Raw genomic sequence first — 12,541 nt, 5'->3', positions numbered from 1 at the left:
CTGTAGAAATTAGGCCAGTTGTTGGATGCAAATAAGAGCTCTAGAGGAAAGGTTAAAACCCTTTTCAATTATTTATTATAATGAAAAGTTTTGTGGTTTTTAATTTAATGCCCAGGTTTAGATGGCAAAAAAGAAGGCCGAACTTTTGGAGTGTTTTTCATACAGGTTTTTTGAAAAAACCTGACAAAAACTTTAGTGCCAAATCCCAAAATCCCTTGGTAATGGGTTATGATTGATCTTTTGGTAAGTTGCCATTTTACTGACGATTAGATTGAAATACTCAGGTTAATACAGTGGGGTACTTTAATGGATAAAATTTAAAAAACAGAAAAGTTTATATGAAATTACCAGATTTTTGACAAGGGGCTTTTTTGGACACATCTATACAAAAAGATAAACAGTTGGAAGTATAATACAAAATATGGGGTTGTCTGAAGGTAGGTACTATAAAGGTATCTATCATTAGGGACCTTTGACATAGAGTACTTTCAAGAAACAGGGGCAAATCAATCTTGTTGTCTCCATTATTTTGATTGTGGTGACCTGGCAATCCCATTGCTGGATTTGTTTTAAACCAGGTGATGCAGGATTGGTCATGCATCTACCAGTAATTCCTCCCTAAGCCTGAAGACTAGTTTGGAGGAACTTTTGTCTGTGGAGATTTCTATTGAACTTTAAAAATTGTTCCTCCCTCGTTTAGGAATTGGGCCAGTGGGCAGCCTCATGATTAATTATAAACCTTGATGACCTTTTTTCTGAGTATTTTATAGTCAAGGGGGTAAAATAACCCATGCTTACTTTTGAATTTCTAGTTACTCAGAGGTAGTAATCAGAGGCAAGCGTTTTTTTGCATTTTGGTGAATAGTCTTTGTAAAGGAATGGTGTTGCTTTTTCCACCCCTCAAAGTCAGTCTGTTTGAAAGGGAGAAGGCAGTGTGTATCTCTTTTTGGAAGGGGTATTTTGCTGACTTCTGAGTCTATTTGATGATGATAGTGATTATTGTTATTAATAAACTATACCATAGTATCAAAAGAAGGACTAGATCTGTCATTTGCTCTGCTGTGCACCTTTAGAACAAATATATAGGTTAGAACTTTGAATGTGTTTTTTAAATCTTAAAGTAACTGAAAAATTTTTTATAAAGATATTTTTATTGCAAGACATCTACAACTATGTGTATATGAACTAGTTATTGAATATTTGAATAATAATCAAGTATACTGCATTACCTAACGTATTTAAAGAATTTATTTCAAAACATTATAAGTATTAAAATGATTTGAGGATCATCAAGGGGGTAAAAAGTATAGGTGGTGAAATATTAAGCTGATATATGAACCAGTTTATTTCAGATTCCATGGTGAATATGTTAGAGGTGAAATTGGAAAGCTAAATGGAAGCATATACAGCAGTGGACTTCCAAGTGTGACTATCCTCATTGGTTTTTATGACCGCTTTACTGGTGAAATACTAGGAGGGTTGTTAAACACCTTTGCTGTGTATGATGGAAAAAACCAAAGGTATGTATCCCTTTTTCCTAAGAAAATAATACATACTTTCTAAATTAAATGTTCTGGTCTGAGCATAACCAGTTGTTTGAAGTTGTAAAATTTCTCTACACTTATATTCCTTAACAAATATTTACTCTTGATTGATATGATTAATGATTTTTTTCATGACTTTTACTTATATTTCATGTGCTCCATGTGTTATAATTTGTAGTATTATTGATATTTTTTCCTTGAAAATCATCATAATATATATAATTAAAAATGGCCTAGGATGAATAGAGTGATTAAAAGGGGATTTTTAAAATTTTGATTTTCAAATGCATTGTTGCTTTTTAGTTGGCATGGGCAAATTTACTGGAGTGTCAGTTATAATGATGTTAGAGTCCATAATATGCAGAGCCATAAACTTGCCTCTGATGCTACTCGTCCGTAATAGTGATGTCGTCCCCGTGAAGATGTAAAAGTTACAGGAAATGCTTGGAAAGAAGTTTGACATTTTTTTATGCTTCTGGTGCTGGATACAAACTTTTGTTGTTGCACTTGGACAGGTGGTAGCATATGTTTCTCCAAAGTAAGTTTTTGTTTTAGATTTCTTTGGTAAATGTTTATATATGAAATTTTAGTTAAACACATATATGATACAAAAAATCATTGCTTATCTGTTAGGGTTCAACTTTCCGGTGGGACACAGCAGCACCCCATGGTTTGCTGCAAGCCTTGGGAGGTGGTGTAGTTGTCTACAGACAGTTTAAAACTCTGCTGAAGAAATGTACGTAATAGGATTAAAATTTTTCTAAATATAACAAAACAGAAATTACTTTGTGGTTGATTTTATGCATGTCACTTGGAATATTTTGATGTTCATAAGCAATCGTATTTTAGTACTGATAATGATTACCCTCACGATTAATGCATTTAAAGATATTACTTTTCGCATTCAGCATATATCGGAAGATATGTTGAAAAGTATTCAGATAAAATACCCCAAGCCAAATGTTTTATTTACCAAAAGCCCGTTACAATGGAGCAAGCAGGAGGAATTGTGGCTTATAGGGAGATGAAGTATTACCAACCATTTTAGAATGTTTGAGAAACTCATAGATAAGATTTTTTTTTTTTTTTTTATAAAGAGTAAACAATAAATTGGGCAATATAGCTTTGCAGTTGTTCTGTCTGGGGTTTATGAGACTTGTGATTTTTAGTTTTGGGTAAAGGGGTACAAAATCAGTACATTTTGAATATATTTTTTATTTTTTTTTCAGAAAAATTATTATTTTACTTGAGATTTATAAGATAGGATACCCACAATTTCTTTGGAAGTATAATTAATTCAACGAGATTCCAGTATAATGAGATATATTTCACAGCATTCCATTAAAATAAGAAAAAGTATGCAAGGAATTTTTAAATTTTTATATCAGAAAAGAAGACTTCTATTTTACTTGATAAAAATTTGGCTCCATTTTTAAATTTCAGCCCATATTATGTATTAAGAGAAAAATATGATTTGTATAAAATTATAATACATTTTTTTTTTTTATAAAGATAAACCTGAGATATTAATATATTGTGCATGTTGATATTTAAAATTTTACAATATGTGTGCATGCATGTGTGAGTGGAGGTGTTTGTGCCTTTATAAAAAAAAAAATGTTACTTTCCATATTTTTAACCCAATGTCTGTGAGTTTATACTGTCCCCTTTAGATATTTTTGAGTTTTCTTACTACAGATGGTTCCATGGGTGCTCAGCCACCCAAACAGTCAATCAGTTGGCCTAGTGACCCCCACCCCATTTCCCCATTCCTTGAATTTGCGGAAAAAAATTGTTTTTTTTTCTAATAACATTTTTATTGGGCATTGTTATCATTCTTTGATATTTTGGGGTTTTCAGATATCATCTTATTGATATTATGATTATAGTTGTTATTAAATATTAATAAACATCAAAGATAATAAATAAATTGAAAAAAAGCTTTTAAAGGAAAAGGGTAAACAGGTGAGATTGTAGCAGCACGACCCCAACCTGGAGGTTCAGTTTTAGTTACCCAGGTTGGGTCACACAGGTCCCCAGCCATGTCTGCCTCATTGGGCAGCTGGCTCCCCCGTCCCTGGACGCTTTCACAGCGCAGAGCCGAAAAAACGAGATCAGCATTCCCCGATCCCCAGCAGAATCAGACAACAGCAGCAGCACCACAAGGACTGCCCAGTCCTTAGCCGACCGGGGAGCCTGCCGGGCTCCCCCATTGATCTCCGACTTACTTCAGCACCCAGCCATACCTGGGGTACTCACACCCACAACAAACACCCCCAAACAGATAAGACACCAGTAAAACCCCAAAAAGAAGATGTGCAACCATCCATTTCTATAAGATAAATAAGACTAATAGCTGACTCCTTGGTGACTTTCAGAGCCATCTGTGTGTAAAGATAAAGAGAACTTTTGATTCAATGGGGGATGGTATTGTAGTTTTTCCAAACCCCTGCTAATTTGGGGAACTGAATGAAGTATTTCATGATAGTTTTTATTTAAAATTATAATTTTGGAGCAGCATATTTCCATCATTTTAATTATTTTGGTAGTTTTATGGAAAAAAATATTTCATGTGGGATATCCATTTAGATAACTAATATGATCAAAAAAAGTTTGTTTCCTCTCCTTTACCTATTCATTCTGGATTTCATCTATTCTGGGCATAAAGCACTGAACACCCATATCCTGGGGCAGTTATCCATGCCAAGAACGTTGAGCCCCTCTGTATTGTGTAATAAAAAACTATTCCCATGTATGGCTGTCTATGCTAAATTTAAGAGGTACATCTTTTTATTTTATTTAAAGTCATATATGCTCAGCTAGAATTTTAGACATTTAGGGGGAACATGTTTCTTGTACTTTTAATGTATCACTGGTATGACTGACTGTGCCTGTCATGTGGGTTAATTTGGAGTGGGTTAATATTTAGGGATGGTCTCATGTTATGTACTGTAAGATTGTTTAAAAAAGTAGCTTTTTCTAATGCATACTGAGGGCAAGTCTTAGCTACAATGTTTATACTTTATTTTGAAAAATTGGTTTGTATTTGTATTTTATATATGGAATATTTTTGAGCCCCAAAACAAAAAAGGCATGTTTTGACTATTTAGAGAAAAAAGTTTTTCATCAAGATTAAAGTTTGTACCTGGGTGGACATAAGAAATATTTGGGGACTTTTCCCGCACTGTGTAGAATGCAGGAGATAAATTATGACCCCAGTATCAGGAAGATGTGATCTGAGGATAGGTGTTCATGTATTTTGAATAATGAAAAATTAGCTTTCCACTTTGTTTACCTTATTATTAGTGTTTTGTTGGATAATTTTCTTGCAGGTGAATGGTGGCTAAGCCTCAGGGTCCTCAGAAGAAGTGTGTCATTTTATTAACAATAAGGGAAATTTTTTGGTTTGTTTCTTTTGTGGAAAACAGCTGTAAACACTGAGTTGCTTGTAGTTTTTTTTCGCTTTACAGTACTGAGTTAAATTATGATATGTATTTTTAAAAGTATATATCAGTACTAAAAAAATTTTAACCTGAAGCTGTTTAGGGATGGCATGTGCATACATGCCATGGCCACTTTGAGCTTAGTTTATTGTCTTTACACATAATGGCTCCACAAGTACAATGTCCCAATGGGCCAAGTTTCGAGTACTCCCTATCTCACCTGTTTACCCTTTTCTAGGATTTTCTTTTTTTTCTAGTATCTTATATTGCTTTTAGTAATGTCAGTAACATTATAATGACATAATAAAAAAATAATAATAATAATAATAATAATAAAAATAATAAAAAAATAAATAATAATAATAATGATAATAATAATAATAAAATCAGCACCTGAATTGATAGCATAAGTAAAAAAATAAGCTGTCCTGAAAAAATCAAGGAAAAGGGGAAATCAGGTGAGGTCACAAGGTCTGCTAATTGACTCCTTTGTGGCTAAATGCTTTTGGAGACATCTGTGTACAGAGACATTCACAAAACAGTGCTACAGTGAACATTGCATTTTCAGAATGTTAAAAAAAGTATTTGTTAAAGTTCAAAGATTTTTTAATGTGCAGTAAATATAATGGAGGTAAGTTTTAGGAAGATACTTTCACATTAAGGAAAGGGAGATAATTTCCTTCTGAAGCTATAGGAATTAGTGAAGAATTAAGCTACGCTTGTTTCGTTTTCAGGTGTAAAAATATTATCCTTGTGGTAAGAACCCCTTGAGACTGCAGATTTTTTAATTTGCGTAAAATTTTCCCAAAAGGTTTTTTCTTTTTTTAGATTTTTTTTTTTTAAATTTGTTTTTAATGTCTGGGGGGGGGTGTCGATCAGGTGGGGGGGGCAGTTGGGGGGGTGGGGTTTTTTGGGTTATTAAATTTTTAATTGATAAAAAAAATAAGTTTTTTTAAAGTATAAAGGGGAAAATTATTTAAATGAAATAAAAAATAATATGGGGTTATTTTAAAATATATTGTATAAAAATTAATTTTTAATTATTATTTGAGAATATAATTTTAGAATTATTATGTTTTTTTTTAAATAGTAATAATTTTGTTTATATTTTTTAAGTTTAATTTTTTTTTTTATATATATAATTATAATTTTATAATTTATATATATATTTTATATATATATATAATATATATTATAAATATATATATTACTATAAAATATATTTTAACATATATAATATATATGTATTTTTTTTTTTTTTTTTTTTTTTTTCGGTAGGTTTTTTGGGCTGCCGTGGTCACAGCAGGATACTTAATGTATTTTCATGTTGTGTGCTCTTGGATAAGGGGTACGTTTTAGGGTCCGTTCCTTTCCAGGGAGATGCGGTGTTACCTTTTTTAGGTAATATATCTTTAATATAGTAACCCAGTGGCTGGTAGGCAAGGGGTTTGCCCAGGGAACCAAACCCGCCGGTGACTCGAACCCTTGAACTCAGATCCGTTGGCCAGTCTTGAGCCGATGCACGGGCGGCGGGCGTGTTGTGTGTGGTGTGTGTGTGTGTGTGTGTGTGTGTGTGTGTGTGTGTGTGGTGTGTGTGTGTGTGTGTGTGTGTGTTTTGTGGTATTTATTTTTATATATATAAATTTTATTATGTAATTTATAATATAATATATATATATATATATATATAATATAAATATATATAAATATATAATATTAATATATATATATATATATATATATATTATATATATATATAAATATTATATATATATTGTAGATAATTTTTGAATGAGAAAAGAATATCTACAAAACAAGATGATGAAGTTTGGGACGTTTTGTCAGAAATAATGTTTTGACGAAGCAGTGAACGGTTCAATTTTTTATTGTGGTTTTTCTCATTTCTTTTCTATTTGTAATGAAAAGGTTTATTTATATTAATATATTTATATAATATATATTATATATATATATATATTATATTATTATTGAAACCTATTATATTGACAAATTAGTAAGTATGATAGATGAATATTATATATTATTTAAAAAATTATATAATTTTAATATTATAATATATATATATATATATATATATTATTAAAAATAATATAATATATTATATAATTAAGGGGTGTGGTGTGTGTGGGTTTTGTTTGGGGGTTGGGTGTGGGAATATAAATATATATATATATATATATTATAATATTATTTAAATATATTATATAATATTATTTTATATATATATATAATATATATATTATATATTATATATTAATATATTTAAAAATAAATTGATTATTTTATATTTTTTATAAATTTGTATATATTAATATAGAGAGAAAGATACCCAAAAGGTCCCGGGGATTTCCCTGGAAAGGAACTGGGGACCCTCCAGACTCCTCAAGAAACAACATGAAACTACAAATTAGATCAGCGTGCCAGGCCCCAGAACCTACCGTTTAAAAAAAGAAGAATATATTACATAATTATTAAATATATATATAATATATATATATATAAAAATATATAATATATATATATATATATATATATATTTATGTATATTTATATATATATAAATTATATAATATTATATAATATTATATATATATATTATAATTTATTATATAAATATATATTATATATATTTATATATCCATATTAATATCCATAAACCCTTATAATTACCTATTCCATATAATTTAAAAAATTTATTTGTTTATGGGTTTTGAAGTGTATATGCCAATGTGTGTATATATATATTAAAGGGGTGCCAAACTAAAGGAGTGGTGGTTTGGGAAAAAAAAGCACCCGAATCTTTGAGAAGCTGGTCAAAGGGGCGGGGGGGTTTGTAAAGGGAAAAACGAAGGTAAGTACAAAAAAACGCACGAATATGTCGAAGGCCTTTCGCATTAACTGCTTTTGGGTTTTAAGACTAGAGCTACATAGAGGTGTGTAAATATTTAAAATATATAAATTTTAAATATAAAAATATATTATATAATTATATATTATTATATTTTTAAAATTAATATAAATTATAGGGGTCGGTCCGGGGAACAGGGGTTTCGCGACTTGGTAGTTGTGGTCCCTAAGGGGCTTCAAACATGTCCTTTTTGTGGGGGGAGTCCTTTTTAATGATGGAAGCCTGGGACCACTTAGGGAGATGGTCGTCTATGTCGAACGTGAATAACGAAGGAGTTTCTTTTGTCGTCGTCGGAGGGCGCTGCGGTTTTGGTCGTTTTTGTTCGTGGAGGCCCAAAGCCCTGTCTCGCCTACGTATACCTTATCGCAGCCACCACAAGGTATGCTATACACCTGGCTGCGAGGTCTGTTGTGGTCTGATCTCTTTTCCCTGACGATGTTTTCCGATCTTCATTTGTGGCCCACCAGGGCCTCTAGGTGTTCTGTCAGCTGTGAGTAAGTGGGTGATAATTCTGTGTGTCTTGGTTCTGTGTGGCGTCCCCTTTTTGATCTGGTCATGATCTTTTCCGCCCTGCGTGGAGGTGGTTGAGCAAGGCACGAGGGTAACGGAGGCGTTGGAATGTGTTGCTGACGTGCTGCATACCTCCTCAGGAAAATCCGGGCTGCAGATTCTAAGCGTAGTACATGTATATTACCCTCTATGTAGCTCTAGTCTTATAGCCCCGATCAAGCAATTAATGCGAAAAGGCCTTCGGCATATTCGCGTATTTCTTGTACTTTCTTTGTTGTTCTACTTGGTAAAGGAAGCAGGCAGTTTTGTGGGGGTGGGCTAAGTGAACTAAGCCAGCATTTGTGGACCACAAGTTTGGAGGATGCCCCATTAGAGAGGGGCTGATTCAGTTTACTTTTCTTTCCTTTATTAAAAACAATTTATTAGAATTTCTTATAAAGTTACAAACCTTCCGTGTCCCAGCTAACCATGTTTTCCCACTTACAATTCTGGAATAGAGGTTCAAACAATATTATGTATAGCAAAGTGTAGGTAGGGTATAATTTTTTGGTTTTTTCATTTTAACCTTAGATAGACATTGGAATACAGTAACCATATTACTTTTACATTTTCTTGATGTATTTTGGAATGCAGATGTCTCAGCTTTGTACACTGTTATGTTTTGTTACCGCTAGTTTTAGATAAATTTTGCTGAAATGGAATTTATGTATACATTACAATGGTTTAAAACAAAAAGTGTTAGTCTGTATTTTATTTCATATTGCAAGTTTGATAACTCTACTGATGGAATCTATTTATGTAAAAATATAGAATTTATTTTAGATATTCCTTTTAAATTAGTACAAAAGAAAATTGTACACTTATGCATATTAAAAAAAAAATGTCTTGTGCATTAAAGATATCCACATAGTTTATTTCTAGTCACTAATCAGTTGTATGTATCATTTAATAGTTTGATGAATAATAACCAGATTACCAAAACATTTTTCCAGGTAGTAGATCTGACAGTTTTATTAGATGGAGAGAAATTTAGATCTTATGTATGCTAATTGCAAAGGTACTAGTCAGATAATAAATGTTGCTAACCATTCTCATTTTTTCATTTACCAGTAATTTTCTAAATTGGGGATATTTATATGTGTATGAATGCTGAACTGATTGATGTATGTATGCACGTTAATCTTTCAAAATAGCAGCTATTTATAAACCCATGAAGATATTACAAAAATGTAAAAATAAACCAGTTTTGATTTGCTAAATTTTAAAAAACTAGTTAAGGTAATGATAATTATTGCATTTCTAATTAAAAACTTACCATTTTAACTTTTTCAAGTATGATGGTTGTATCTGCAGTATAAAGTATCCAAATAATTCCACATTTATTATAATTATGACAGGCTTACCATGGCCAGTAATGAAAACTTATCCCCCCCTATTAGGGGCAATGAGCTTGCCCCTTTATCAAATAGCCCCAACGATGGTAAAAACCCCCCAGATCCCTGACTCCAGGCTCTCCTTTGACCACGGCTCCGAAAAAACGCAACAACTACCCCTCATCAATGCCTAATAGTACAGTAGCCAATAATCAACCCTTAAGGAACATTTCCACTCTCCAGCACGCTCAACCTCAACCCCTCTACCCCCACAACCGCCAACATCAAACACCCCATCCTCCCTAATTTAAAAATTTACCTTACAACCTTTTTGCCCCCCCCCATAGCACACCCCATCAACACTACCCCATCATCACGCCCCCGCCCTTCGACTACCCCTATCACACAAAATATTGAATACCTCTTCAGCGCAGCCAAAGGGACCGATTTTTCTTGTTTCCCTCCCACCGCGCCCTACTCTGACAACACCCTTCTCTTCCAACAATGTCTCCAAAAAAACAAGTAGGTAAAGTCTCTTTCCGTAGCCGCCCCGACCGTCCCGTCTTGTCACAGTAAACATCCAAAAAACCAAGCTAAAACATTAACAAAACTAACAGACCTATATGGTAACCCCATCCTTGCAGAACCCCATCCAACCCTAAATACTTGCACCGGAACATTTTCAATCCCCCCGCAAATTGCCCAATCTTGACAAAGATTGGTCAGATTGTGGAGAAGACCTACTTGCCTGTCTCACAGACTATGATGCAAACATCATACAATGCTACCCATTCCCCCAGAGGTCATCGAAAGAAACCCACTAACATAGCCAAAATTACCTTCCGTGGACATGACCTTCCCTTTAACGTCAACATAGGGGGAGAATCCCTCCTGTTCGTCCATCCCCAAACCTCCTCCACGTCAGTGCCAAAATGTTTGGCGTCTTGGACACCCAGCCAAAACATTGCCGTTTCCACAGCCAGATGCCCACTATGTGCCCAACCTGGCCATACCCGATCTAATTTGCCCCGCACATGTGCCAACTGTGGCGGCCCCCATAATGTATTTTATAGGGGGTCCCACCTACAAATTTTGAGTCTGAGGTAGCAACTCTCAGATTCAAACTGGAAACTCACACTACGTGAACCCAGACAAGAAGCACGTCGACGTGGTTTCTCTCTTACCCTTACTCCAGTAATTCTCCCAATTCTCAAAAAAACCCACCCCCCTACTTCTAACCCCCCCTTTCTACTCCTACCTTCCCCCAGTCAAACTCTTTTGCCATCCAAAACCCAGACACTCCAATCTCTATACAGATTTTTCAACCCACCACTACAACCCCAAACACCTTCCCCTCTCCCTCCTCGCACTACCCGAAAACAGACAGAAAAAAACGTTCCACCCCTCTTCCCCTACCCACCCAATCACCTCCACCTTCCTTGCTCCTATGCTTGAGACCACCAGTCCTCTCTTCCCCCCCTCAAAAGAAATCCTTATCCCCCAAAACTCTCCAACCAACTCCTCAAGAAGAAAACCATTGAAAATATTCAAGTTTACCTAATGAAAACTGACACTCAACCTCCAAATCTTACAACTCCTGCTCCTTCCACACTCAAGTAACTGCTGATATCCATCCTTCTAACGATATCCCCCATACACCCAATCCTCCTACCCCCTCCCAAACACAGCCCATCCCCCCCGCCCCCAAACCCCGCCCACATTAACCCTCCCACCATCCCCTCTATCCTCCACTCCCTCCTGGATACACACGTGAATCCTTATGTCACAAGTATCCCCTTCCTCAGACCCTCCATCTCCTAATCCCCCTCCTAATAGAACATCAACTACCATACCTCTCCCATCTCAGACCTCTCAGCCCCCATCCCACCCTCTAGCTGTTCCCCCTCAAAATTCCAACACGTACTAAATCTATATCAGTAAAGTAAAAACTATCCTTCATTGAATATTCGGGGTTTCCGCTCCCACAGACCGACCTTCGTCAATATCCTTTCCTCTTATAACCCCATCTATTGTATGCCTTCAAGAGACCTTTCTACACATCCTCCAATACCAATCCCCAATTATCATTTTGTCTCTTCCCCACATTCCCTTTATGTCCCCATCCATCCCTTATCAATCAGAAAACACCTTATGTCACACCTCCCTTTGAAAACCAATGTCCCTTGCACAGTTATCCGTATCTTCCTCAATCGTTGGATCACAGTGATTTGCGGTCTACTTCTCCCTTCCCACCCCACTTTGCTTGTTGCTTTTGAAAATGTAATGTACCCTTTCAATCCCACACATCCTATTGTCGTGCCCACGTTTGAAAAACACCGTACCTCTGCTTTCCCCCCCTATCCTCCCTTCCCCGACCCCCAACTATCAGACACCCTTACAGAATCCCACACTTTCTACTTCAACAACTTTTTCTCTTTCCTAAAACGATACATATCCTTCCCCTAATCTAACTCCTTACCACACCCGACCCTAACCTTTCACTCCCCAAATTTCCCTTTTGCCCAGCTTAGACAACTAATCACTAACTCAACCACCCTTCCTAACATTAACTAAGTGCTACATGACCTTAGATGTCTAGCACATTTTTCTTGCTTTTAACCATTAAACCATTAACCATTACAATTATGACAAACAAAAAATTTACGGAGATTATTTTTGTGAGAGTCCATATAAGAAACTAATTTCTGATGAACTTTTGGTGTACAGCAGCGTCACAGAGGA

General features: G+C 34.8%; 1 pseudogene; it reads left to right on the top strand.

The window, feature by feature from the left end:
• The first annotated feature begins 421 nt into the window (after positions 1 to 421).
• On the top strand, positions 422 to 2,654 carry LOC119570650 (annotated as a pseudogene).
• Positions 2,655 to 12,541: the final 9,887 nt, after the last annotated feature.

Source organism: Penaeus monodon, unplaced genomic scaffold (assembly GCF_015228065.2).
Source record: "Penaeus monodon isolate SGIC_2016 unplaced genomic scaffold, NSTDA_Pmon_1 PmonScaffold_3440, whole genome shotgun sequence".
Classification (NCBI taxonomy): domain Eukaryota; kingdom Metazoa; phylum Arthropoda; class Malacostraca; order Decapoda; family Penaeidae; genus Penaeus; species Penaeus monodon.
The sequence above is the reverse complement of the archived record's forward strand: the minus strand, read 5'-3'. Positions and strand labels throughout refer to the sequence as shown.